Raw genomic sequence first — 26,674 nt, forward strand, 5'->3', positions numbered from 1 at the left:
TGGAGGAAGAAAAGCTTTAAGGAAAGCATCACACTGCGCTTTACAATAGTTCAGAGTGTATGTGAGGAAGCTCTTTATTTTGAAAAATTATTATTTAACTGGGAGAGATGAGTATAAAATTCACCAGCTTCAATTAAAGTTTGGGAATAGAGAAACATTTTCTTCCATACAGTGTCCCAGCAGGACAGAATTCTGGGAAGAATAATTACTTTGGGAACAATGAAGACGTTGAGAAGGTAGAGTAAATGGCAGGACCCTTTTAAGCATTGATATACAGAGGGATCTTGGGTCCGTAGCTCGCTGAAATTGGCAACACAGTTGGATAAGGTGGTAAAGAAGGTGTACAGCATGCTTGCCTTCATCAGTCAGGCATTGAGTATAGGGGATGGCATGTCATGTTGCAGTTGTATAAAATTTTAGTTAGGCCACATTTGGTGGATTGTGTGCAGTTCTGATTGTCACACAATGAGAAGGTTGTGGAGGCTGTGGCGAGAGTGTAAAAGAGCTTTATCAGAATGTTACCTGGATCAGAAGGTCAGTAATGAGAGGTTGAAAAAACTTGGATTGTGTTTGCTACAGCATTGGAGGCTGAGGAGTGCAATAGAAATACATAAAATTTTGAGAGGTATGGATAGGGTAGATAGTCAGAGTCTTTTTCCCTGGGTGGACATGGTTTAAAATGAGGGAAAAGTTTAAAGGAGATGAGTGAGGTATTTCTTTAAGAGTGTGATAGTACCTAGAATGCTTTCCCAGGTGAGGAGGTAGAAGCAGAAAAGAATAACAATGTTTAAGAGACATTTAGACAGACAGATGAATACATAGGGAATAGAGAGGTATGGACCATTGCAAGCAGATAGGATTAGTTTAGAACTGTATCTTAATTACTGCAGAAATTGTAAGCTGAATGTTATTTTTTGTACTGTTCTATGTTCTATGAGAATCCTTCATGTAACCTCTGCCATTGCAAGAATTGAATCTATGCTATTAGTCTCACTTGACATTGCAAATCAGCTGTCCAGCCAACTGAGCTACTGACCCCCTTTTAGGAAATAACTGTTCAAGGACCAATAGTGGGTAGTAGGATAGGTCTGCAATATTACAATCATGTATGGATTCTGGATTGAACAAATTTATGGGTGATCTCAAGGACCTAATTGCTGTTTGGCAGAAATTGTTCAATGACTCCATCTGGATTGAATAATTTTTCTTATTTACAGCTTCTCATGCTGCCTCAATACAGCAGAATCCCATCACTTACTCATTAGTAATTGGTACTTGTGCCCATAGTTGGTGTTCCACCTCATCCTGACACATATGCCCAGTCTCACATGCATGTTCTACATCGTATATATGCCTCCAGCTATTCAGAAATGGCAAGCACATCACCCACAGTGCTACACAACCACTGACATTCCTCCTTCTTTCCTGCAGGGGAAGTCACAGGACCATGGTAGGGGACAGGCATGCCTGCATGCCTTGAATCCTTAAGAGGAGATGGTGTTCTGCGGTTGATTCTACTCTATCTTACTCTAACTGAGAACATTCAGGAAGACAGTATGTTCCTGCCTTAGGTTTCACCTCAAATTCCAGTGCCTATATCTTGCTGTCTGGCCTGAAGTGCAGACTGTGGACCCCAAACTTCTTCTGCATTTATATTTTCCACCAAGCAAGATTTCCTGTCTGTACAGCAAGAGAAAGGTGACTGTGAAGGATATGACTATCAGTGGACCTATGGTGGAAGAGACATCACTTGATCAGACAATCACATCCACAAGCTCAGAGTCTAGTTTCAGTGTCAGCATGAGGTGAGCTGCCAGGCATGATGGAGGTGTTGCAGGATTTGGAATAAATCAAATGCCAGCTCACTAGAAGGTAAGGTGATGGACAAGACATGCTACAGAGAACTCAACTAAGTATTTTGAATGGGCAGCAGGACAGGAGAATCTGTAGATATGATAGAGAAGGGAATACTCCCTGATGTTTGCATACTGTAAAATGATGCTGTTGGGAGAAAAGGAATATTGTATTTTTACTGTGTTTCCAAAAATTTCAAATTGCAAATAGCTTGGCTTATTCTATTTTATCTTTTCCTTTGTATAATAAGCTCCTCTTTTATTGTTAAAACCAGATCTCCAGCATTGTAGCTTTGGGTTTTGGTCAACGAATACCCTGTTAAATAAAAATAAAAATAAAACTCGATCTATGAAGCCAGTCTGGGAGCTGAATTTCCTAGTAAAAATATGAAGTGAACAAGCACTAAGTGAACAAGTGAACAGCCCAAAGATACAGCCTTGTCCAATCTATGAATTAGATCCTGTTCCTCCATGCAAAGCATACCTGCCCAGTTTCAATGATAATTTCTGGTGTGTTCTGAAGTGCAAAACTATTCCTTTACTGGAGAGGTGCCATGATGGTCTTGAGGGGTTGGCAATTGGTTGATGGCAATGTCCTTAACTATAGGGTGTGTACAAAACTGATGTCCATGTATCGTGCCTTGAGATGCTGTTTTGTCCTGAACAACATGAAGGTACCTCTCAGCCAGCAGTGAGTTGAAAGCATCAGGTAACTGCTCTGACTTACATGTCAAGATTTCTCGCTGTCTAACTTGTTCAATCTGTTTGGTAAGATATGACGTTGAATGCTAATGATGTAATTTGAGGCATTAATTAACAATCTACAGGTACACAATCCTTTATCCAGAACCTTAGGGCCAGCTGGTTTTCAGAATTCAAATTTTTGGGATTTTGGAATAAGTGATAGTTTCATGGTGAAATTTTTAAAAAATTACCGAATAGTAGATGGAGCTGTGAGTACTACAAGTGGTGAGACAGAATTGATGTCTGTCAGTGCTGGGCCACACTGCCCTGTCACATCAGAGTGATGTAGGTTGAGTGGGTGTGGAGTTGGCTTAACTGTTTGCATACCAAACAACCTTGTTATGGAGAAAAAAAACTTAATAAAAAACTTCGGATTTCAGAGCTTTTTGGATTTCAGGATTTCGGATAAAAAATCCTGTATTATCCCCCTTAATTTGCAACACATGATTGCATATACGGTAGCACTCATTGAACACTGCAACAGACGGTCCAACGAGCTCATCAGTTCTCGGCCTCTTTGTAGGACAGAAACCAACAAATTATACATTTCAGAGGGAAGAGCGATACAAACTGAGTGAAGTCGATAGTTGACTGGCAAACTGTGAGTATAGATCAAAAATAGAAACTGCTGGAAAAATCCAGCAGATCTGGCAGCATCTGTGGAGAGAAAGCAGAGTTAACATTTAGGGTCTAATGACCCTTCTGCGTTCTTCAGTTTTTTTTTGTTTCTGATGTCCAGCATCTGTAGTTCTGTGGGGCTTTTTTCTTGTGAGCACTGATGGTCTGTCAGTAATCTACTTAAACCTTAATTGTAATAGAATTTCTCCAACATTCACAGCTAATGGAGGGAATTCTGGAATTATTAATTTCACAAATCAAGCTTCAGTTTTCTGCCGTTATATCATTGTCCAGAATTAAAGATTAGGAGTATATTTTCCTTCATTTGCATGTGTAAGTAAGTGGCTCAGTATAGGAAATGTATATTCTATTAATGGTTACATTTTCACGAACCTCAAAACTTTATAGAAATTATAAGCCTCAATGTTAAGCCATTGAATCCTTGGTTGATTGTACACCTCATTGTAGCGGTTTCTTTTGCAGTAACTGTGTGAAGAGCAGCAATATCACCAGGTTGGAATTTCTTTCCTGCACTGTTGATTATTGGTTGTGTTTCTTGCCAGAGTCATTCACAGCTAATTAAACATCTAATTAAGAGATAAATGTGTGGGAAAATCTCAGCTCATGAGGTTTTTATCATAACTTGCATTTCCAAATATCAACACTACTCAGTTCAGTTTGAATTTGTGCTTCATTTAGTCTGATCCAGGAAGCAACGAAACGTGCTTAATGCTTGGGCAAGAAAAGACCAGTCAGTTTATTCATCTTCTGTCACTCTCATAATGGCGGAAGCATCAAGGTTAGATATTTCTTCCCATTCCCCTTCCCCACAGCCAGTTAATTTGCTGGGAGAAGCAAGTAACCAACAAAAAACCCAGCGCCAAAGACTTAAAAGAAAAACTGGAAAATGCACCCACAATCTCCTCAGATAATCAGAACCAGCCCAGCAGGCCACATGAGCCATTATAACTATAGACCTACTATTGATTATAGGTAAGATGTTTGCAAAGACCATTGGAAAGTTACACTCGTCAGTGTTTTTGTATAAGATAGCTGTGTTTTACCAATTTGCTATAACTGTTTGGAGAATCACGTGTCTACTTGGATTTTCAGAGATCATTTTATAAAGCAGTTACTTACAAGACAAACTTTTGTAGATTCAGTGGAAAGTTGCTGCATTGGATTAAGTATGGACTGTATTCCATACATAGAAAGGTGTGATGAGCCAGCGTAAGCCTGCTTGGAGTCAGGGCACATTATTGAATGGTGGGGGGAGTGGGGGTGGGGGGGGGGGGGCGCAGTGGTGGTCTGTTAGCTTAGTTGTATGAATTGTTGGTTTGCAGTGCAGAGTGACACCAACAGGATTGGTTCAATACCGTTGGGTGGCATGGTGTCTCAGTGGTTAGCACTGCTGCGTCACAGCAACAGGGAACCAGATAGGCTTCTAGCCTTGGGCGATTGTCTGTGTGGAGTTTGCACATTCTCCCTCTGTCTGCATGGGTTTCCTCTGAGCACTCTAGTTTCCTCCCACAGTCCAAAGATGTGGAGGTTAGGTGGATTGGCCGTGCTAAATTGCCTATGGTGTCCTGAGATGTGAAGTCTAGGTGGATTGTAGGGATAGTGTAAGGGGAATGTATCTGGGTGGAATGCTCTTTCGGGGGGGGGGTTGGTGTTGACTCAATGGGCTGAATGGCCTGCTTCCACAATGTAGGGATTCTATGATTCCACCAGCTGAGACTACTATGAAGGACTCTTCTTCTCAACCTCTCCTAACTGGAGTGGTGACCTTCAAGTTAAACCACTATAATAGTTTGTAGTCATGATGTGGAGGTGCCGGTGTTGGACTGGAGTGGACAAAGTTAAAAATCACATAAGATCAGATTATAGTCCAACAGGTTTATTTGAAGGTACAAGCTTTTGGAGGGCTGCTCCTTCATCTGGTAGCTAGTAGAGCAGGATCATAGGACACAGAATTTATAGTTTCTTTTGCTATAGTAGTGAAGTGATACTGATGTCGATGTGTGTTGGCAGGTCCCTAAGTCTGCAAATTGTGCAAAAATAAATGCATATTTTAGGACTAGGAAGTTGAATAAATTGCTAAACACAGATTTAGATGTACTGGCAGCTTGGGACAAATGTTGGCATATGGTATTTAACCGACAGGGTTCTGACGCTTTGCATGTGAATGGGTCTAACACCAAGTACAATTACACTCTCCTTCAACTGTAATTGAAATCAGTTGAGGGAGTAAAGAATACAAATGTTCATATATAATGAAAAAGTAAGGTGTAAGATCTAAAGAAATTCAGGTAGATAGGTAGATAGGGCAAAGGAGAAGACGACAGAACTAGGGGAGAAGAGAAATATTCTACATTCTTTCTTGATATCTCTTTAATTTCTGCGTCTCTGTGCTCCTTTCACAAGCAACAATATGCATTAATATTCTAACAATCATCAGCAATCTGCCATCAACATATCCCTGAAGTTGACAGACTAAGAATATGCACTAGCAATTCAACTCTGTTTAGACAGGAAGGATTTCAATCTTTCACCCTTACATTTACTTACTCGTGAAACTGTCTAAATCTAGTCAGTCATGTTGCCAGTTGAATGCGCTTTCACTGTGACTGTCATAACATTCAGACTCATATGTATTTTCTGTGTGAATTGATGCAGTGGCGCACTGTGCCTGAATTCCGAGGCCAAGGTGCCCTTGTTATCAAAGCTCGGATGTCCTTATCAGCAGGATGCTGAAATCCTACCGGTCAAAAGAGAACAAAGCTAGAGCCGCAAGGCCTCTAACTGTGTGTGAGTGAGGATTTAGGGATATTAGTAGCTGTCAGTGATAGATCAGAGGCCAGGCTGTGATGCTAGATATCCAGATGGAGAACTCGAGATCAGAGGGGATTATGACTCAGGTTGGGCTGGGTAGAAATTAAAGTGGCAATAAGGTAGCGGCAGCAATTGATAGGGACAATAACAGTGGCAGGCAGTGGACTGAGTACTTTAAATGCATGTTCAGAGGATTGCCTCAAGCCAAACAAATCCTGGATAGAGAGCTTCACCTTAGTGCAGTGTTCCTTATCAGCCCCTTACACCTGCTTGAGGTGTAGGAAACAGCACCTTGTAGATTTTAGGGAGTTCAAGACCGCAGTTAACCTAAGACAGACAGTCGACAATTTATTGCAATTATCTGATTTTTTAGTGAGCAGCAACAGTTAGATCAAGTATATTAATTAATTAGTAAAGGAAAGGAGATATACAACCCGTGACAGATGTGAATACTTTTACTGATCTCCCAGTGCATTCCCAGTGTCCTATACCCTTTTGTGCTGGTCTCTGGTAGTTTTTATACCAGCAGTCTTTGTTCTTCCCTCAGTCTGAGGTACGGGAACTTTTGGCCTTCCCCCAAGGAGATGGTGCGGCTCATCTCCCTGAATCTTTTTGCACCTTCCTCCAGTCCTATACCTGTTTCTACACCTCATTTTGGGGGACTGGACATTAATGTTATATCAATCATCTATCTAATCCTTACTTGGCCAATAGCCATGGGACAGCTACTCATGAGTTAGATGACCATTTTCCCCTTGCCCATCTCCATTTGAAGGTTAGCTTACCATTCTTTCTAGGAACAAATGTTTGGTATTTTCCATTTACTGCATTGATAATGGAGCAAAGTGGTGCTTGAGTCAAAACCTTTGTGATTCTTGTGACGTAGACCCATAGAGATGTCATTTCATACTTGCATGTATTCTGGTGTCTTTCCTATTGGAAAGATGTTATGAAACTTGAAAGGGTTCAGAAAAGATCCACAAGAATGTTGCCAGGGTCGGAGGACCCGAGCCATAGGGAGTGGTCAAACAGGCTAGGGCCGTTCTCCCTGGAGCGCCGGAGGCTGAGGGGTGACCTCACAGAGGTCCACAAAATCATGAGGGGCATGGATAGGACGAATAGACAAAGTCCCTTCCCTGGGGTGGGGGAATCCAGAACTAGAGGGCATAGGTTGAGGGTGAAGCAGCATTCCACTTGTACCTCCTCCAATCTTGTATACTGTATTCACTGCTCCCAGTGTGGTCTACTCTACATTGGAGAAACCAAGTGCAGATTGCGTGACCACTTTGCAGGACACGTCCGGCCTCTGTGCAAGCAGGATCCCGAGCTTGCTGTAGCCGGTCATTTTGACAAAGTGTCTTGCTCGCATGCCCACGTCTGTCCTCTGCATGTTGCATAGTTCCAGCGAATCACAGCACAAACTGGAGGAACATCTCATCTTCAGACTCTACACTTTACAGCCTTCTGGACTTAATATTGAGTTCAACACCTTTAAATTATGAACATTTCCTCCATTTCTTTTAGCTTGTTATCATGTCCTCCCCTTCCCTCATCCCATGTTCTACCCTTTCAAGTCTGGCAGGAGACATAGCATTGTTATGCCATTCTCACACATCTCTTCTGTTTTCATGCAGAGATTTGTTTACATTTGCAGAAGGCTTGACACTAATATGAGCAGTTAGATGAGATCTTGTGCCACACAGGAAATACCAAAAATGGAAGGAAAACTAAAAGAACTGCAGATGCTTTAAAACAGAAACAAAAACAGAAATTGCTGGAAAAGCTCAGCAGGTCTGGCAGTATCTTTGGAGAGAAATCAGAGTTAATGTCTTGGGTCAAGTGACCCTTCCTCAGAACTCAGCCTTACAAATATGGAATCCCGACTCCCTTCCCAGCCCCTCCCACTCCCTTCCACTCCTCCCAGCCACCTACCAGATCGTACCCTCTGCCTGTCTTCAACTATTCCCACTTCACCACCCTGCCTCCACCACTCCCTTTATCTGCAGCTCCCCTTGCACCCTCTCTCAGTCCTGAAGAAGGGTAATACCTGAAACAGCGACATCTCCACCTCCTGATGCTGCTTGGCTGACTGTGTTCTTCCAGCCTCCTGCTTGTCTACTTACAAATATGGAAGACTGAGTTTAACACAGGTTTAAAGGAACCTCCAATTCTTCGCAACGTCTTATTTATTTTTATTTAATATGGAAAGCTACATAATTCTGGCCAGGTTCTGGACACAATTTTTTTCATTTTCGCAATTACAATCTCTAAGTCTAGATCAGTTTGCCTAGTTTATGGTATGAAGGATAATAGCCATTTTGTAAGTAATTTTAAGAGCAAGATTTAATCCATGCTTCACAGGATTGATGACGGTTATTTCCAACATTCTCTTTAAGCTGCTCTGCTGCACAGCTGCCCCAAGGGTCCGTACATGCCAATCAGAGTGCTGGCACCATGCCAACTCATTGACCTCCAATTTCAGAGGTCAGTACCATACACGGACCTTGGATGTTTGTACCGAAGAAAAACAGAGGAATGTAGGTTAATGTGCAAACGTTTCTAGACAGTTAAAGGGACTGTAGTTAACATCCCAGAGTAATTTAAGTTTGGTGTTGTCTTGCTGCCAATTCAATAGTAACACTGCAGCAAATGTCCACTGCAGCTCATTGTATGCTCTGCCAATGGGAGCCTTGCACTAATGCAGTAATATAGATTTGTGGAACATAGCTGAAGTGAAAGGATAATTAGATTCCCTACAGTATGGAAATAGGCCCTTCGGCCCAACAAGACCACACCGACCATCCAAAGAGTAATGCACCCAGACCCATTCCCCTACACTTACCCCTGACTAATGCACCTATCACTATGGGCAATTTAGATAGCCAATTCACCTGCGCTGCACATCGTTGGATTATGGGAGGAAACCCACGCAGACGCAGGGAGAATGTGCAAACTCTACACAGACAGTTGCCCAAAGCAGGAATCAAACTTGGGTCCCTGGCGCTGTGAGGCAGCAGTGCTAACCACTGAGCCACCATGCCACCCCTTCAATGTGAATCTGCAGCAATGTACAGACAGTAGGCCATCAGCCTCCAAGCTGTTCTTTTATTTGATAAGACCTGTTGGTTGACCTGTTTTGTAACTCCATTCAACCTCCTTCAGTTCACATCTTGTATCCTTGTCTAGCAAAAAAATGATTGATTTCAAATCTATCTTGATGAATTCATGTAAGAGAATGAGTGATGCAATACTTTCTCCCTTGTTTCAGAGTTGGTTAAATGGACACATTTAGAATGCAAACAGGATTACCCTCTTCAACGCACTGGAGCCCACCTCCAAGTGTGCCACTCTCAGTGAGAGATAGTTAAAAAGACTCAACGACATCTTCTAGCTGCTGGACCTGGGGCTAGTGGAGAAGACGGTGTCACAAAATGGAGTCTGGCAAGGAAATAAAATCCAACATTAGTATGTATCGCATGGTCAACTTGTAAAATGTTGTCTGTTCCACTCGTTCTCTTCACCCACAACCAACCCTCACACAATAATGCTGTTAATATTTTGCATTGCATTATTTGTAATTAATTGCAAGCAAATTTGTACCACAGGAGACACCCTTTAAAGATGGAAGGCTGTATTGCAAATTTTGCCTTAGTATGTATGACTGAAAGACACCTACCAATGAGCATGTCAAATAATTTCAGATGAATCACGCTGCACACGGTACAAGTACTTCACTGCCACCTGGTTTGAATAGCAGGTATTACCCTAGTGTGCTTTACTCCTTTAAATCTCAACTTGTAAAGAATTCGCCTTTTTATTTTTGGGTTTTTTAAAAACTGTTGACTGCAATGAGAAAGAACTGTTTCTAACAACAGGGATTTACCAGGAGGACTGCATAATTCATAGCAAGCAATTTGATACCTACTGTGAGCACTCTTTTTTGTGGCTATGGTTCCAGCAATGTGTAGCTGATTTGCAGCTGAGGAATTCCAGTTGCAATCTGTTTAGTTAGCTGAAAATCAATCAGCTTCTGTTGTATACAAGTTACAGAGACACAGTCACATAGAGAAAGAAAGTTGTTTTCCCTTGGAGAAGCTGCCTGTTCTCTACAGTAAAAGGAAAGTCATTTTAAGCTTGAAGAAAATAAACCGCCTTTCCTGCAGCAGTTGCTGTAAACTGTGACATTTGAATTGATGAATCAGAGACATTTTCTAAAGCGGATCAGTAGTTCTGTACATCTTACATACCAGATAACTGCACACTAAGGATCTGGCTAACCAAAGAAGAATCTTTTCATTGAACTGACTTTCTTGTTTTTAATACATCCGCCAATAATCTATTTTCCATATTTGTTAGTCTGTACCTGTATCTGTAAGGGGGAGTTTTTCAGGGAATTAATGTTTTAGTTAGTAGTAAATCACAGAGTTGTAGAGTCACACAGCATGGAAACAGACTCTTTGGTCTTATGTGACATTAGTTTCTATCGGTTTACTTGTAGCTATAGTCTAATTACTTATAATGATTAATAATACTTATGTTGTATAGAGGTCTGGTCCATGCTTTCTGTGAACCTTGACCGTGATGTTCAGTACAGTATTTTGCATGTTTAAAGAAAAGTTTAAGAGTTGGTATGACTCCAAGGATACTGGGGCTTGATTTATGACACATTGCCCCAATGGGTCAAAACAAACTTTTTCAGGTCATTTCTCAATCTTAACTTGGTTGCTGCATTTCTTGCATAACATGCCCAACAATGTCCTTCTGAGTCCATGAATCAACATGCCTTGGCAATGGTCAATGGTGGGTCAATGCTGTCTGCCTTAAATACATCCCTCTGCATCCTGTAGAAACTCTCAGTGCCACTCAGGTCTTAGAGGGACAAGATGCTTTTCAAAAGGATGCTGAGTTGATCAGCAGAGAATGGAAACACATTACACTTCAACATCCATGACCAGGAAGCAATAAACAAAGGCTGAATAAAAGTAAAACTCAATCTTCTAGAAAACAGAGCTGCACATGGTAGTATGATAGGTACTAGCATCTCACTCAGAGTATTTGACCATAATAAATTTCAGAATTGCCCTTAGCTTTAATCTGTGTAGATCACTCAAGCTGTACCTGGGCCTTAGATTAATTTCAATCCTTTGGAATTATGTGAAGCCATTTGAAATCCTGCTGAATCTATTGAGAACTATATGAGCAAATATGATTTCTTTTATTTCTTGTAAGACATGGGCATTGCTGGCTGGGTTACCCATCCCTATTACCCTTGAGAAGGTTGAGATAAGTTGCTTTTTTGAATTGCTGCAGTAATAGGGTCAGGCAACAAGGGCACTGTGAAAGTGACATTTTAAGGTCTCCATTCTTTAAGATTCTCCAAAGCATCTGGAGATGTGATCACAGGAAAGAGACAATGTTTGGAAAGATATATGTAGATGTCATATGAATTGTCATATTTTATAATTTTTAAAATGGTTATTTAATTTTCCCTATGTTTTCTCTCACCTCGTGCCTACCAGCACATCTCCAGTATAAAACCAAATATTAAGTCTCCATTAGAGATTTCCATTATTTCAGGTCTTGAATTCACCAAGAAGAAAATGTCACTTATAACTCCATTTACCACAAATTGTAACTAGAGAAAGAAGAGAGAGTCACATGTGGAATATTAACTGTAAATCTTTGACAGCATTTATACTCTTTCCTTAAATGTTTAATATATTCTGTCCCTTTCAAAATGTTATAGTGCAGAAGGCCATTCAGCCCATTATGTCTGCTGTACCAGCTCTCTGAATGAGCACAATGACTTTGTGCCATTCTGCTACCCTTTCCGATAACCTTACACATTATTTCTTTTTAAATTATCATTTAATATTCTCTTGAAAGTCTTGAACGAACCTGCCTACACCACGCAGGCCCATACTATTTTTTTATCTCATCACATTTACTTCTTTTACAAATGCCATGAAATCTGTGCTGTCATGTTCCTTTTCTGAGTGGTAACTGTTTACATTGGGCAATAAAGGATTAATGAGCAGTGTTTCACACGCTTGTTACATTAACCATTTTGGTTTGAACATCTCCCTTGTCTGTTTCAAACTTGCAAAGTTGTATGTCATTATGATTACATAAAAACTGTTAAACAAAAAGCAACAGAGCAGAAAAACAATTAATTGTTGCAGCATCAATGTATTTGCTAAGCCATTTTCTTTTGGTGTCCTTATCCTCTCCATTCTGTTTAACGGTGTGAATTAGGTTATCAAAATGTTCTTGCTCAGAGATGGATGTTGTCATGTTAGGCTCAACGACTACAAGCACTTCCACATATCCATGAAGAACTGCTAGATTGCAGCTGGATGGAAGTGCTCCTTCCAGCAAAGCCTCTGTAAAAATGTCTAGAGAAGATTGACAAGACACATTAGTGAAATTGGCAGCTCTGTGAGCATGGTTTTGAGTCATAACTGAGGAGCAGAGCAGAGCTGTCTTGATTTTGGCAGCAACATGACTTTTCAATTAAGGTAATTCAGTTTTGACTCAGCCCATAAGGTGCTCAAGCCCACATGCACAGCTTATCAATCAGTTTGGACTGAACCCTAAAGGCATTGAAGACTTTCTTGATAGGAAACTACAGTAGATTCTTTACACTCAAGCTGATGACTTGAGTGACCTTCATTGCAAATTTGATGACTCCAAGCAAGTCCACTGAATCTGAATATACTTTGTCAAATCCATTTTTGTTGGATCTCACATTGAAGAATGCAACTTTGAGTCTAGTGGTGGGGTCACAAGTACATACTTGCACTGAAATGTTTTCATTTACACTCATTGATGTTTTCTCAGTGCTCACCTTCAGATAATTTTATTAGATAGAACAAATTGGAAACTACCTGCATGTTCAGCTGGTGAGGAAAAATTCTCTTTTTTTTGTAAGCTATTGAGCTAATCTAGTTAAATTTGGCAATGTTTCCCTGCATTACTGGAACCAGGAGGACTGGATAGAGCTAGTGAATATTACATCATTGTTCTTCAGTGATTAGCCTGCTGTGTCAACTTTAATAAATCATCTAGTTTGTATCCCTAAAATGACTTCTTTTGACATCAGTGTCACATTTGACTGAGCATAGCATCAAGGAGTTCTAGCTAAATTACAGCTAATGGGAATCAGTAAGGAGACTCTCGACAGGTCAGAATCAATTCTAGCACAAAGGAAGATGGTTGTGGTAATTGGAAGTCAATCATCTCAGACCTGGGATATCGCTGCATGTCTCCTCAAAGCAACCATCTCCAGCTGTTTCATTATTGACTTTTCTTCCACCATAAAGTTAAAAGTGGAGGTATTCACGCTGACAATTAACAATATCCAACACCATTCACACCCCCATAGATACTGAAGCAGTTTTTGTTCATATGTTGCAAGACCTGAATAATTTTCAGGTCTAGACTGATAAATGGCAAGCAACATTTGCATTATGCAATGAGCATCTCCAGTAAGAGTCAATTCATTTTTACTCCTTGATTTTTAATGGTACTACCATTCCTGAATTTGCCATCATTAACATCCTGGGGTTACCTTGACCAGAAACTGAACTGGACCAACCATATAAATATAGTGACTATAGGAGCAGGTCAGAGAATAGGAATTCGGTGCTGAGTAAATCACCTCCTGAACGTCCAAAGTCTGTCCACCACCCACAAGGCATATTTCAGGAATGTGATGGAATACTCGCCATTTACCAGGATTGATAGAGTTCCAACAACACTGGACATTCAGCACTATCCGGGACAAAGCAGTCTGCACGGTTGGCACCCATTCACAACCTTCAACATTTACTTCCTCTGTCACTGACATACAATGGTAACAGTGTGTATCACTTACTAAATGCACTGCAGTAACTCACCAAAGTTTCTCTGACAGCACCTTTCAAACCCATGACTTCCACAGTCTAAAAGGATAAGGACAGCAGATAAGGCAATAGTTCAAGAATGATGCTCACCACCAACTTCTCCAGGGCAATTAGAGATGGACAATAAATGCTGGTTGAGCCAGCAATGCCCACATCCCATAATTGCATCAAGAAAAGAGCAGATCAGAGGCTGGGAATTCCATTATGTGTAATTCACTTCCTGACACCAGCCCACTCACAAGGCTCACCACCTAGAATTACATTTACCACTTCCCATCTTATTCATTCACTCCCACTATCACCAACGCACAGGGAGAGCAGTGTAAGCCATCTACAAGATGTACTACACCAACTCACCAAGTCTCCTTCAGTAGCATCTTACAAATCCACAGTCTCTACCACATAGAAGGATTACGGCAGTGGACCCAGAGGAACATAGACAATTGAAAATTCCAGTTCAAAATACACATCACTTGGAACTATATTACCGGTCCTCCAGAGTCTCTGAATCAAAACTCTGGAACTCCCTCCCGAACTGCATGGAGGTATATAGACTGTAGTAGTTCAAAGAGATGGCATACCTCCATTTTAAAGATGGAAATAAGTGCCAAACGTGCTGTCACTGCCACCCCATGCCATGAAATTAACAATTGCAGAATTGTCCAAAAGTAGACAGAAACAATTTAAGGAGAAAGTGGGGACTGCAGATGCTGGAGATCAGAGCTGAAAATGTGTTGCTGGAAAAGCGCAGCAGGTCAGGCAGCATCCAAGGATCAGGAGAATCGACATTTCGGGCATAAGCCCTTCTTCAGGAATGAGGAAAGTGTGTCCAGCAGGCTAAGATAAAAGGTAGGGAGGAGGGACTTGGGGGAGGGGCGTTGGAAATGCGATAAGTGGAAGGAGGTCAAGGTGAGGGTGATAGGCCGGAGTGGGGTGGGGGCGGAGAGGTCAGGAAGAAGATTGCAGGTTAGGAAGGCGGTGCTGAGTTCGAGGGATTTGACTGAAACAAGGTGGGCGGAGGGGAAATGAGGAAACTGAAGAAATCTGAGTTCATCTCTTGTGGTTGGAGGGTTCCTAGGCGGAAGATGAGGAGCTCTTCTTCCAACCGTCGTGTTGCTATGGTCTGGCGATGGAGGAGTCCAAGGACCTGCATGTCCTTGGTGGAGTGGGAGGGGGAGTTGAAGTGTTGAGCCACGGGGTGGTTGGGTTGGTTGGTCCGGGTGTCCCAGAGGTGTTCTCTGAAACCTTCCGCAAGTAGGCGGCCTATCTCCTCAATATATAGGAGGCCACATCGGGTGCAGCGGATGCAACAGGTGAATTTGTGGCGGATATGGAAGTATCCCTTGGGGCCTTAGAGGGAAGTAAGAGGGGGGGTGTGGGCGCAAGTTTTGCATTTCTTGCGGTTGCAGGAGAAGGTGCCGGAAGTGGAGGTTGTGTTGGTGGGGGGTGTGGACCTGACGAGGGAGTCACGGAGGGAGTGATCTTTTCGGAATGCTGATAGGGGAGGGGAGGGCAATATATCCCTGGTGGTGGGGTCCGTTTGGAGGTGGCGGAAATGACGGCAGATGATACACTCTACATGGATGTTGGTGGGGTGGTAGGTGAGGACCAGTGGGGTTCTGTCCTGGTGGTGGTTGGAGGGGTGGGGCTCAAGGGCGGAGGAGCGGGAAGCGGAAGAGATGCGGTAGAGGGCATCGTCGACCACGTCTGGGAGGAAATTGCGGTCCTTGAAGAAGGAGGCCATCTGGGTTGTACGGATTTGGAACTGGTCCTCCTGGGAGCAGATGCGGCGGAGACGAAGGAATTGGGAATATGGGTCCGGTGCCATTAACCACGCGTCTGCTACAGCGCCCGCAGCAACAACAGCCGCCGCGGACCATGACATCACTTCCGCCCCCACCGACTTTGCAGCCTCCGCAATCGCCGCACAGACAACCGCCTCCACGATCGCCAGGAAGACCATCGCCGACAGATTCGCGGCCTCCACGACTATCGGGAATAACATTGTCGCCACGGCCATTTCCGCCCCCTGGGTTTGCGTCGCCGCAGACACTTCCACCCCCAGTGACATCACTAACCTGCACGCCCACAACGCCGCATGTGTCTCCGCTCCCACGCTGATCTCCGTGACCACGCTTAACTCCACCCCCACGCCGATCTCCGTCACCACGCTTAACTCCACCCCCACGCCGATCTCTGTCACCATGCCTAACCCCGCCCCCACGCCGATCTCTGTCACCATGCCTAACCCCGCCCCCACGCCGATCTCCGTCACCACGCCTAACCCCGCCCCCACGCCGATCTCTGTCACCACTCCCAACTCCGCCCCCACGCCGATCTCCGTCCCCACCCCCACGCCTAACCCTGCCCCACTCCCAGCTCCAGCCCCACACCAGGTCCTAGCTCCCGGCCCTGCCGTGTTTTCACCATCCCTCCAGAACTACCCCTCTCTGAGGATGAAAGATCAGTCCTCAGCAGAGGCCTCACCTTCATTCCCCTACCCTCTCGGATCAACGAGTTCAACATGCGGCGTGACATCGAACAATTCTTCCGCCACCTTCGCCTCCGTGCCTACTTCTTCAACCAGGATTTTCGCCCACCCTCTGACGACCCCTTCTCCCGCCTCCAACACACCCCATCCACCTGGACACCCCGTGCTGGCCTCTTACCCGTCCTCGATCTCTTCATAGCCAACTGCCGTCGCAACATTAACTGCCTCAACGTCTCCACCCCTCTCACCCACTCCAACCTCTCACCCTCGGAACGTGCAGCCCTCCATTGCCTCCGTTCCAACCCCAACCTCACTATCAAACCAGCAGACAAGGGAGGCACGGTAGTAGTTTGGCGCACCGACCTTTACACCGCTGAGGCTAAACGCCAGCTCGCGGACACCTCCTCCTACTGCCCCCTTGACCATGACCCCACCTCCCACCACCAAACCATCATCTCCCAGACCATCCATAACCTCATCACCTCAGGGGATCTCCCATCCACCGCCTCCAACCTCATAGTCCCACAACCCCGCACCGCCCGTTTCTACCTCCTGCCCAAAATCCACAAACCTGACTGCCCCGGCTGACCCATTGTCTCAGTCTGCTCCTGCCCCACCGAACTCAGCTCTGCATACCTCGACATGGTCCTGTCCCCCTTAGTCCAAGAACTCCCCACCTAGTTCGGGACACCACCCACACCCTCCACCTCCTCCATGATTTTTGCTTCCCCAGTCCCCAACGCCTTATCTTCACCATGGACATCCAGTCCCTGTACATCTCCATCCCCCATCACGAAGGACTCAAAGCCCTCTGCTTCTTCCTTTCCCGCTGTACCAACCAGTAACCTTCCACTGACACCCTCCTTCGACTGACTGAACTGGTCCTCACCCTGAACAACTTCTCTTTCCAATCCTCCCACTTCCTCCAAACCAAAGGAGTAGCCATTGTCACCCGCATGGGCCCCAGCTATGCCTGCCTCTTCGTAGGATATGTGGAACAGTCCATCTTCCGCAGCTACACTGGCACCATCCCCCACTTTTTCCTCCGCTACATCGATGACTGTATCGACGCTGCCTCGTGCTCCCATGAAGAGGTTGAACAGTTCATCCACTTTATTAACACCTTCCACCCCGACCTCAAATTCATCTGGACCGTCTCAGACACGTCCCTCCCCTTTCTAGACCTTTCCATTTCTATCTCAGGCGACCAAATCAACACGGACATTTACTATAAACCGACTGACTCCCACAGCTACCTAGACTACACCTCCTCCCATCCTGCCCCCTGTAAAAACGCCATCCCATATTCCCAATTCCTTCGTCTCCGCCGCATCTACTCCCAGGAGGACCAGTTCCAAATCCGTACAACCCAGATGGCCTCCTTCTTCAAGGACCGCAATTTCCCCCAGACGTGGTCGACGATGCCCTCCACCGCATCTTTTCCACTTCCCGCTCCTCCGCCCTTGAGCCCCACCCCTCCAACCACCACCAGGACAGAACCCCACTGGTCCTCACCTACCACCCCACCAACCTCCATGTACAGCGTATCATCTGCCGTCATTTCCGCCACCTTCAAACGGACCCCACCACCAGGGATATATTGCCCTCCCCTCCCCTATCAGCATTCCGAAAAGATCACTCCCTCTGTGACTCCCTCGTCAGGTCCACACCCCCCACCAACACAACCTCCACTTCCGGCACCTTCTCCTGCAACCGCAAGAAATGCAAAACTTGCGCCCACACCCCCCCCCTTTTACTTCCTTCTAAGGCCCCAAGGGATACTTCCATATCCACCACAAATTCACCTGTTGCATCCGCTGCACCCGATGTGGCCTCCTATATATTGAGGAGATAGTCCGCCTACTTGCGAAATGTTTCAGAGAACACCTCTGGGACACCCGGACCAACCAACCCAACCACCCCGTGGCTCAACACTTCAACTCCCCCTCCCACTCCACCAAGGACATGCAGGCCCTTGGACTCCTCCATCGCCAGACCACAACAACACGACGTTTGGAGGAAGAGCTCCTCATCTTCCGCCTAGGAACCCTCCAACCACAAGGGATGAACTCAGATTTCTTCAGTTTCCTCATTTCCCCTCCGCCCACCTTGTCTCAGTCAAATCCCTCGAACTCAGTACCGCCTTCCTAACCTGCAATCTTCTTCCTGACCTCTCCGCCCCCACCCCACTCCGGCCTATCACCCTCACCTTGACCTCCTTCCACTTATCGCATTTCCAAAGCCCCTCCCCCAAGTCCCTCCTCCCTACCTTTTATCTTAGCCTGCTGGACACACTTTCCTCATTCCTGAAGAAAGGCTTATGCCCGAAACGTCGATTCTCCTGTTCCTTGGATGCTGCCTGACCTGCTGCGCTTTTCCAGCAACACATTTTCAGCTCAGGAACAATTTAAGAGCTATTTGTGCCTGAAAACATGAACCCAGCTCTTTGATCCTCATGGACTGAGCACTGGGCCAATTGGAACATTGTATTGATTTACTTTTCAATGTAGTGCAGAGGGGCTGTCGCCATTTGAAAACGAGCTTTCATAGTGCCTCCAAGCTTGAGTTGGTTATTTGCCTGATGAACCAGAGAATCACGGCGTAAACCTATGCTTGACCATTCAGTGTCTTTCACTTTGAAGATCAAATGAAGTGCATCGGATTGCTGCATTCCTACTGATAGGTTTGTGTAAAATACTGTGAATGCATTTGATTTTCTGATGTGACCAAACTGGTTACTATAGCAAGTTGCTCAGGTAATTTTCTGTTTCATGAAAGATATTTGGAGGTAACATGATGCCGAAAGCTAACTGAGTCATTCAAGTATCGAAATGAAATGAAGTAAAATGAGATAGTATCACACTGCAAATATCTGGACAATAACATTATAGCATCGTTATGCAGTCTGATCCCCACTTTTCCATTGCTATGTCTGTATTCTACCATAATATAACCTTATGTTGTGAACCTATTTGTAATGGTTTAATATGACAGTATTTTTCAAAGCATGTTAAAATATTCCACCTTATAACAATATCTACCAGGAATGCTTCTTTAAGACTGCTCCAGGGTTGAAGCATGCATAGTGTGAAGTTGATTCAGTTTAATTGTTTGCTTATTCTGCCAGACAGATACTTTCCTTGACCTTTTAGGTAGGGTGACTAATTGAGCTGTATTGAGTAAAGATTATTGTTAACAGGGATGCTGAGTTCATTCTGCAGCAATTAAAGTCCATTTTTTTTTCCCGGCTGAGGAATCCTGGCCGGCCAACTGGCAGGAGTTGGAGGCCAAAGTCTCGGCTCGCCTATCTGCTGGACAGGACTGCTCCGAGTGCTATCTTACAGGAGTCGAGTGCTGGTCATAAACCAGCTGGTGGCTGCCATGCTGTGGTACCGGCTGGTCACTTTGGTCCCTCCTCCTGGCTTTGTCGCTGACATCCAGAGAACGTTGGTCGATTTCTTCTGGGACAAAAAGATGCCGCGCAGGTTCTGAGTCTCCCTATTGAGGAGGGCGGTCAGTCGCTGGTGTGCGTCCGCACCCAGGTCGCGACGTCCGCCTTCAGACCTTGCGGCGATACCTTTACGTCGAGCCTCCTCCTAGGTGGTGCGCCCTGGCGACGTATTTTTTCCGCCAGGTGCGTAACCTCAACTACTACACGCAGCTCCTGTTCGTCGACCGTGACGGTTTGGAGGTCGCCCTCAAGACGCTGCCTGTCTTTTACCAGGACCTGATCACTGTCTGGAACATGGTCGAATCGCGCCGCGCCTACCCTCCGGCTGGAGTAGCGGCTGTCGTCAGGGAGCCGTTGCTCAGGAATCCCCACCTCCGTACTCGCGGGTTCGAGTGGCTGTCGGAGGAGAGGGCCGTGGCGGCGAGGGTGACCAGGGTCGGGGACGTGCTGGGCGCCGGGGGCCTGGGCTGGACGCTGCCGCAGGACATAGCAAGCAGGGCAGCGTTAGACGTCCAGTACATGGCCACCGCCATCCGACGCCTTAAAACGGCGGTGCTCGGATCCGACGTAGTGCACCAGTTGGAGGACGCTCAGGTGTGCGGTGGGATCCCGTCAGCGCTCACCCTAGCCCGGACGGAATTTCACATTGGCCCCAAGGTCCTGTACTTCCCGCGGGAGCCTGTGCCCCACAACCTGAGCCACCTCCGAAATTTTAATTTTGTTTCCTTCAAAGATATAAAAAGGAGGGCCCTGTATAGATTGCTGCTGCACACCGTCCACCTCTTCTCCCTCATCCACCGTCCGGATACGCCTTGGCGTGCCCATTTGCCACCGGGCGGTGGGGATCCCCAATGGAGGGCTCTCTACCCTCCCCCTTTCTCTCGGGGATCTGGGGTGGGGGGTGCTGCACGCAGCAGTCCCCTGCAACCGCAGATTGCGGTAGTTCACGGACTCCCAGCCCAACTGCTTGTTCTGTGGTGCTGTGGAGTCCGTGGACCATGTATTTGTTGGGTGTGGGCGTTTGCACTCCCTTTTTGATTTTCTTAAAAACCTTCTCCTCTGCTTTTGGCTGCACTTCAGTCCCACGCTCCTGATCTTTGGGCACCCGGTACGGATGAAGAAGGGCAGGTCTGAAGACCTCCTCGAGGGTCTGCTCCTGGGCCTGGACAAACTGGCCATTAACAGGTCCAGGCAGTGGGCCGTGGAGGGGGTCGTTATGGCCGACTGCCTGCCCCTCTTCTGCGGTTACGTTAGGGCCCGGGTGTCCTTGGAGAAGGAGCACGCGGTGTCCACCAACACCCTGGAGTTGTTCAGGGAGAGGTGGGCGTCGCAGGGAGTGGAGTGCATCATTTCTCCCTCCAACTCTATTTTGATTTAGTCCCTCCCCTCCCCTTCACTGTTTTGATCACACAGCACTGCCCTTTGATGTGAAGGGCAGTGTTTGTCACTGGCCACCCGGGTGTTTTCCTATCTTCCTGGTGGTGGAATTTGAATAAAGATTCGTGCACGTTGTGTCTTTCACTGTGTCTCACACCTGCACACACACACCATGGGTGCTGGGGCAAAAATAAGCACTACCGCACTTAGGTGGTAGTGTAGGGGTTATTTTAAAAAAAATAAACAGAAGATGTTACTGGCCACTCAGGTGTTTGCCTATCTTCCTGGTGGTGGAATTTGAATAAAGATTCGTGCACTTTGTGAAAAAAAATAGAAGAAAAAAAAAGAAAAAAAAAAAAAAATTAAAGTCCATTTTATTTCGAAATGGAAACAGAAATAAAAGAGACAAAACAAGAAAAACAGAACACGGGCAGATTAAGGTGCATGCATGGATATATATCCAAACAAAATAAATTTCTGAAACACATTGGCTTCTAATTACAGAATAATCGGTCAGATACTGGGGTCAGGCATCACCTGATTTAGGCAGGAAGCAGAGTAAATGCAAAATACATTGGCTTGACCTTAAAGTCCTTTTTAAGCATTAACCCATGTAAATGATACTTGTTAATGGGTAGGCAGCAGCTGTCTATATGAATAGTTGTTGGCTACTGACCATTTACACGTGAACGGTAGGGGCAGGTCTTTCAAGACGGTCTGGTGGAAGAGAGTGAGGAGACATCCAGGAGAAAGGAATTCCTTAGTTTTCCTTTTGCGACTTAGAGGAGCAAATATGTGTGACTGTTTAAAATAGGCACAATGGCATTTGTCTTAATGATCCTTCTAAATTATTTTTATTGGATATTTTGCCCAGTTTTTTTAATTTAACTTTTCATTAATGTTTATTTGTTAGAGATGTTGGGCAGGATTTCATGAATGGTGGTGTTTCACTCTCCATGGCCAGAGACGGCTTCTTGAAACTATCCACCACTCTGGAGGCAGCTTTGCTGTCGCTTCATACTCGAAGGAACCAACCAGCTGACCAGCAGCTCTCTGGACCCACCGGGGCCACTGAGAATGGTAACCATTGCTAGGATCTGCAGGAGGCAGATCAGAGAAATTTGGAGACTTTCTTGGGAGATGCCAGACCTGGATGACTTGGGAGCTCAGTGGGTAGGCAAGATGGGGTGAGGGAAAGGGTGCACGTGGCAGAGTTGAAGGATCATTTGGGCGTGCGGTAGACCTTTTGGTGGGGGGAGGCATTCTGAATGGAAAAGGGGGATCATGAAGAAGCTAAAACCCCTTTATCAAACCAAGTTCTAAGCAGGCTAACCTGCCAGTCTTCTCATCCATTGCCAACCTTGCTGGTCAACATATAATAATGGAGTACAAAATGGCCCTTAAGTGGCCACTAATGATCTTAAGCTCTTTGGTGAAAGTGATTTATTGAGCAACATAGACTGTCCTTGCACTAATTGAAAATGCGAGTTCATCACTTGATTCTGATAATCATATTTATGCAGGATTGCTAAACCATCCCTCAAATTCATTGCCATTGTGTTACCATACTGGGGCACATCCAATGGGTTTCATAAGTAGAAGGTTAGTGAACATGAATCAGTATATTCTTGTGAATGCACCAATCTGTATTTCTCTCATAATGCATATCTTCTGACAAGAAAATCTTTATTTATGATACTAAAGGACCTTCTCATTGCTCTGATAGAATGTGTGTGTCTCTCTCTCTCTCTCCCTGAAATAAAGGCATCTTTCCCAAAAATACAGCTTTCATTCATTTATACCTTTGTTACATTGCTATTATCTTTTTCCCATGGATGGTGTATGTATTCAATGTATTTTATTAGGCAGTTAAATATAAAATATTGTACCTTGGCAGTGTTGAATAGTGCTTATCTTAAACTGAATAGCCATCACACAATTTGCTTTTAAGATTGCTGAAAACACTAATGGAAAGCAAATGTCTTAATATTGAACTGCACACTAGAGAGATAAAAAATGAAACTTACTCAACATCCTTGGGAACAAAGCTTAGTCGGAAAATGTTAGCACTTGAACAAATAGTGCAGCACAGGATGATTGGTTTGAAGTGGGTAATTGACAAAATGGTCATAGTCAAGGCTATCAGCTTAGATGATTGGAAAGATAATCACATGATTTCATCAATCAACAATTGACAACCCTGCCTCTCTCAACAAGAAGCCTCCATTGTCATAAAAGATGGCTTTAATTGGTTTAATCTTGACCAAATTCTACATGATCCAAAATTATCATTAAATCCCAGCAACTCTGGAGAGTGCATTTTCAATAAAATTATTACATACAAAACTGTGACATCAGTGTACGAAGACTTTGGAATTGCAGGGTGACCATGCCACTGTTCTTTGGAAGATACAACAGGACCTATCACCTCTCCATGCGATTCACATGTATGTAATATGCCTTTTGAATGACAGTGGCATACAAGAATTTGACAGAGAGATCATGACTTATGACTAGCTGGGGATTTCCAGCAATTAAGATATCAATCAATACTACCTGGTATTCAACAGTACGTGCCATCTTCTTTGATGTGGAAAAAAGCATCATGTATTGATCAGTGGCGGAAGACAACTCGTACCAATTTAATTATTTGCAAATGACAGTCTGCCTATCATCCTTGTAATACTGTTTGGGATAGATAAACCTCATTGGAGGCAACTTAAACTTCTAATATGTAAAACTTAAAATGTTCAGTGTTTAAAAATAATTACTTCATGCCCTCAGCTACTTTACCATTGCAATCACATCTGGTCTTACGTCCTCTCCTGAATAAAACCATAGCATCTGACCATTTCTCTGACTATGGCTATTTGTACTCACCATCCCTGGGCCATCTACTGATGGGATCCAGATGCTATTCTCTTCAGGCAGAAGTGAGTACCGCAGATGCTGGAGATCAGAGTCAAAATTAGAGTGGTGCGAGAAAAGCACAGCAAGTCAGGCAGCATTTGAGGAGCAAGACAATTGACGTTTTGAGCAAAGAAAATAGATTTTCCTGCTCCTTGGATGCTACTGTGCTTTTCTAGCACCATTCTAATCTTGACTGCTATTCTTTTCAGCTTCATCCATGGATCTGTCCCAGTTTGAAAATCTTTTTAAAAACTTATCTCTGTGGGTCAATGCTTAATTGCCTTACTTGATTTCTTCAATGTTGGCCCAACACTCACTTGTCCTCACCCGATCTCCCTTTATCTATTTGTGACGGTCCTTGGGACAGGTACCTTAAAGGTACTAAGGGGCATAACAAATATAACGGTCTTCCGAAATTGGAGAAAAATGCCAAAGTGACAAAATAGAGAGAGTTAGATTTGTGGGTATAGTGATTGGAGCTCGGTGGACCTTGTTTTTTTTTCAAAATTCTCTGTTTATTTTTAGGGATTAAATCAAAATAGAATTGACACTCCAGTTAATTTTTTTTCTTTTTTTTCCTTTTTTTTTCTTTTTTTAAATTTAACCCCCACACTACCACCTAAGTGCGGTAGTGCTTATTTTTTCCCCAGCACCCATGGTGTGTGTGTGTGCAGGTGTGAGACACAGTGAAAGACACAAAGTGAACGAATCTTTATTCAAATTCCACCACCAGGAAGATAGGAAAACACCCTGGTGACCAGTGACAAACACTGCCCTTCACATCAAAGGGCAGTGCTGCGTGATCAAAACAGTGAAGGGGAGGGAAGGGACTAAATAAAAATAGAGTTGGAGGGAGAAGTTGCACTCCACTCCCTGCGGCGCCCACCTCTCCCTGAACAACTCCAGGGTGTTGGTGGACACCGCGTGCTCCTTCTCCAAGTACACCCTGGCCCTAACGTAACCGCGGAAGAGGGGCAGGCAGTCGGCCATAACGACCCCCGCCACGGCCCGCTGCCTGGACCTGCTGATGGCCAGTTTGGCCAGGCTCAGGAGCAGACCCACGAGGAGGTCTTCAGACCTGCCCTCCTTCCTCCGTACCGGGTGCATCGGTGGACCTTGTTGTCTGTGAGGTCATTGATTGAGATTGTTAACCTGCTAATCAGAAAACTTTGGTTGACCAATATAAACAGGGGATTTAGAATCTCCTCAGTCTAGGGGGCTCAGTCTGAACTGGCTGGCTACAGCCAGTGTACTGTGTACAAGTAAGTAACAGGGTGACTGGATACCACCTCTGTGCAGTTATATCAGTGGCGATGGGAGAAAGTAATACATGTCTGAAGACCATTTGCTCTCAACAGTCAGTGTGGAGTTGAGTAAGTATTTTTGACATCATGCCTTTATTTGGGAAGCTTGACTTGTTTGATCCTGCCATTGAAAACTGACCCAGTCTCTGGAAATAATGAGACTTTTTTTTCTGAGCTACTGACATTGGGCAGATGAAAAGCAATGGGTAATCCTCTGACTGCTTGTGAACCCGCAGCAATTTTGGTCTTAAGGGGCTTCACTTTCCCAGAGGCATCAGACACTAAAACCTTCCCAGGGTTGATGAGTTTGTTAAGGAATATTACAACACCAAACTTCCTCTGATTCTGAGATGCTATGGTTTTATTTGGCTGTTAGAGAATCTGGAGAAAGACCGTTTGGTATGTAGGATTAATGATGTAACCATGCAGAAGTGCCCACGAGCTGAAGCCCAATTGGACTTCAAACAGGCAATGCAACTGACTTTGTCATTGGAAAATGTGGCAAATGGAGCATGGGAACTGGAAGGGCATCCCAATGGGAGTGGACACTCTCACCCTCTCCGACTGAGCTTGGGGAACACCACCTGAATGTGGGAAATTGCAGAGCCTCATGCAGGGTGTATCCTGAGCAGAGGAACCATAGGCTAACCCATAGCAGAACCCCACAACAAAGCTGAGTCTTGGCCAAGTGGCTGGAAAGTTCTTCAGGATCTGGGCCAGCAAGCCATTGCGGTTGTTGCTGGTATGTCGACTTGAAACATCAAAGGAGTTCTACAAGGCCTGGCGTGAATAAGAAAACTCGAAAACTCGTAGACAGGTAACAAAGAGAGTGCACACCTGGACAGTCCTCCTACATGTAGTTTGGAACAATTGAATTGCTTAGTGACATCCAGATAGGAACTGATTAAAATGAATGTTTGGTTAAATGGTCACGCAGTTCCTATGGAGATTGATAGCAGCGTAGCTGTGTCTGTAGTTGCAAAACCTGACCTTAACATGATTAGCTTGGGTCTCCAATGCTTAATTTTGCATAAGACTTCAGCCAGACTGAGAACATACACTGGGGAACTGTTGCAGATTAAAGATACAAGTTTGGTTCTGGTGTCCTATGAGAAGCAGTTGGTTTAGTTATTACTCATTGTAGTAAGAAGCTTGGACCCAAGCCTGTTGGGGCAGAATTGGTTGAGAAA

Source organism: Chiloscyllium plagiosum, unplaced genomic scaffold (genome assembly GCF_037043375.1).
Source record: "Chiloscyllium plagiosum isolate Xiang-an unplaced genomic scaffold, Cpla_swu_hap1 HiC_scaffold_24, whole genome shotgun sequence".
NCBI lineage: Eukaryota > Metazoa > Chordata > Chondrichthyes > Orectolobiformes > Hemiscylliidae > Chiloscyllium > Chiloscyllium plagiosum.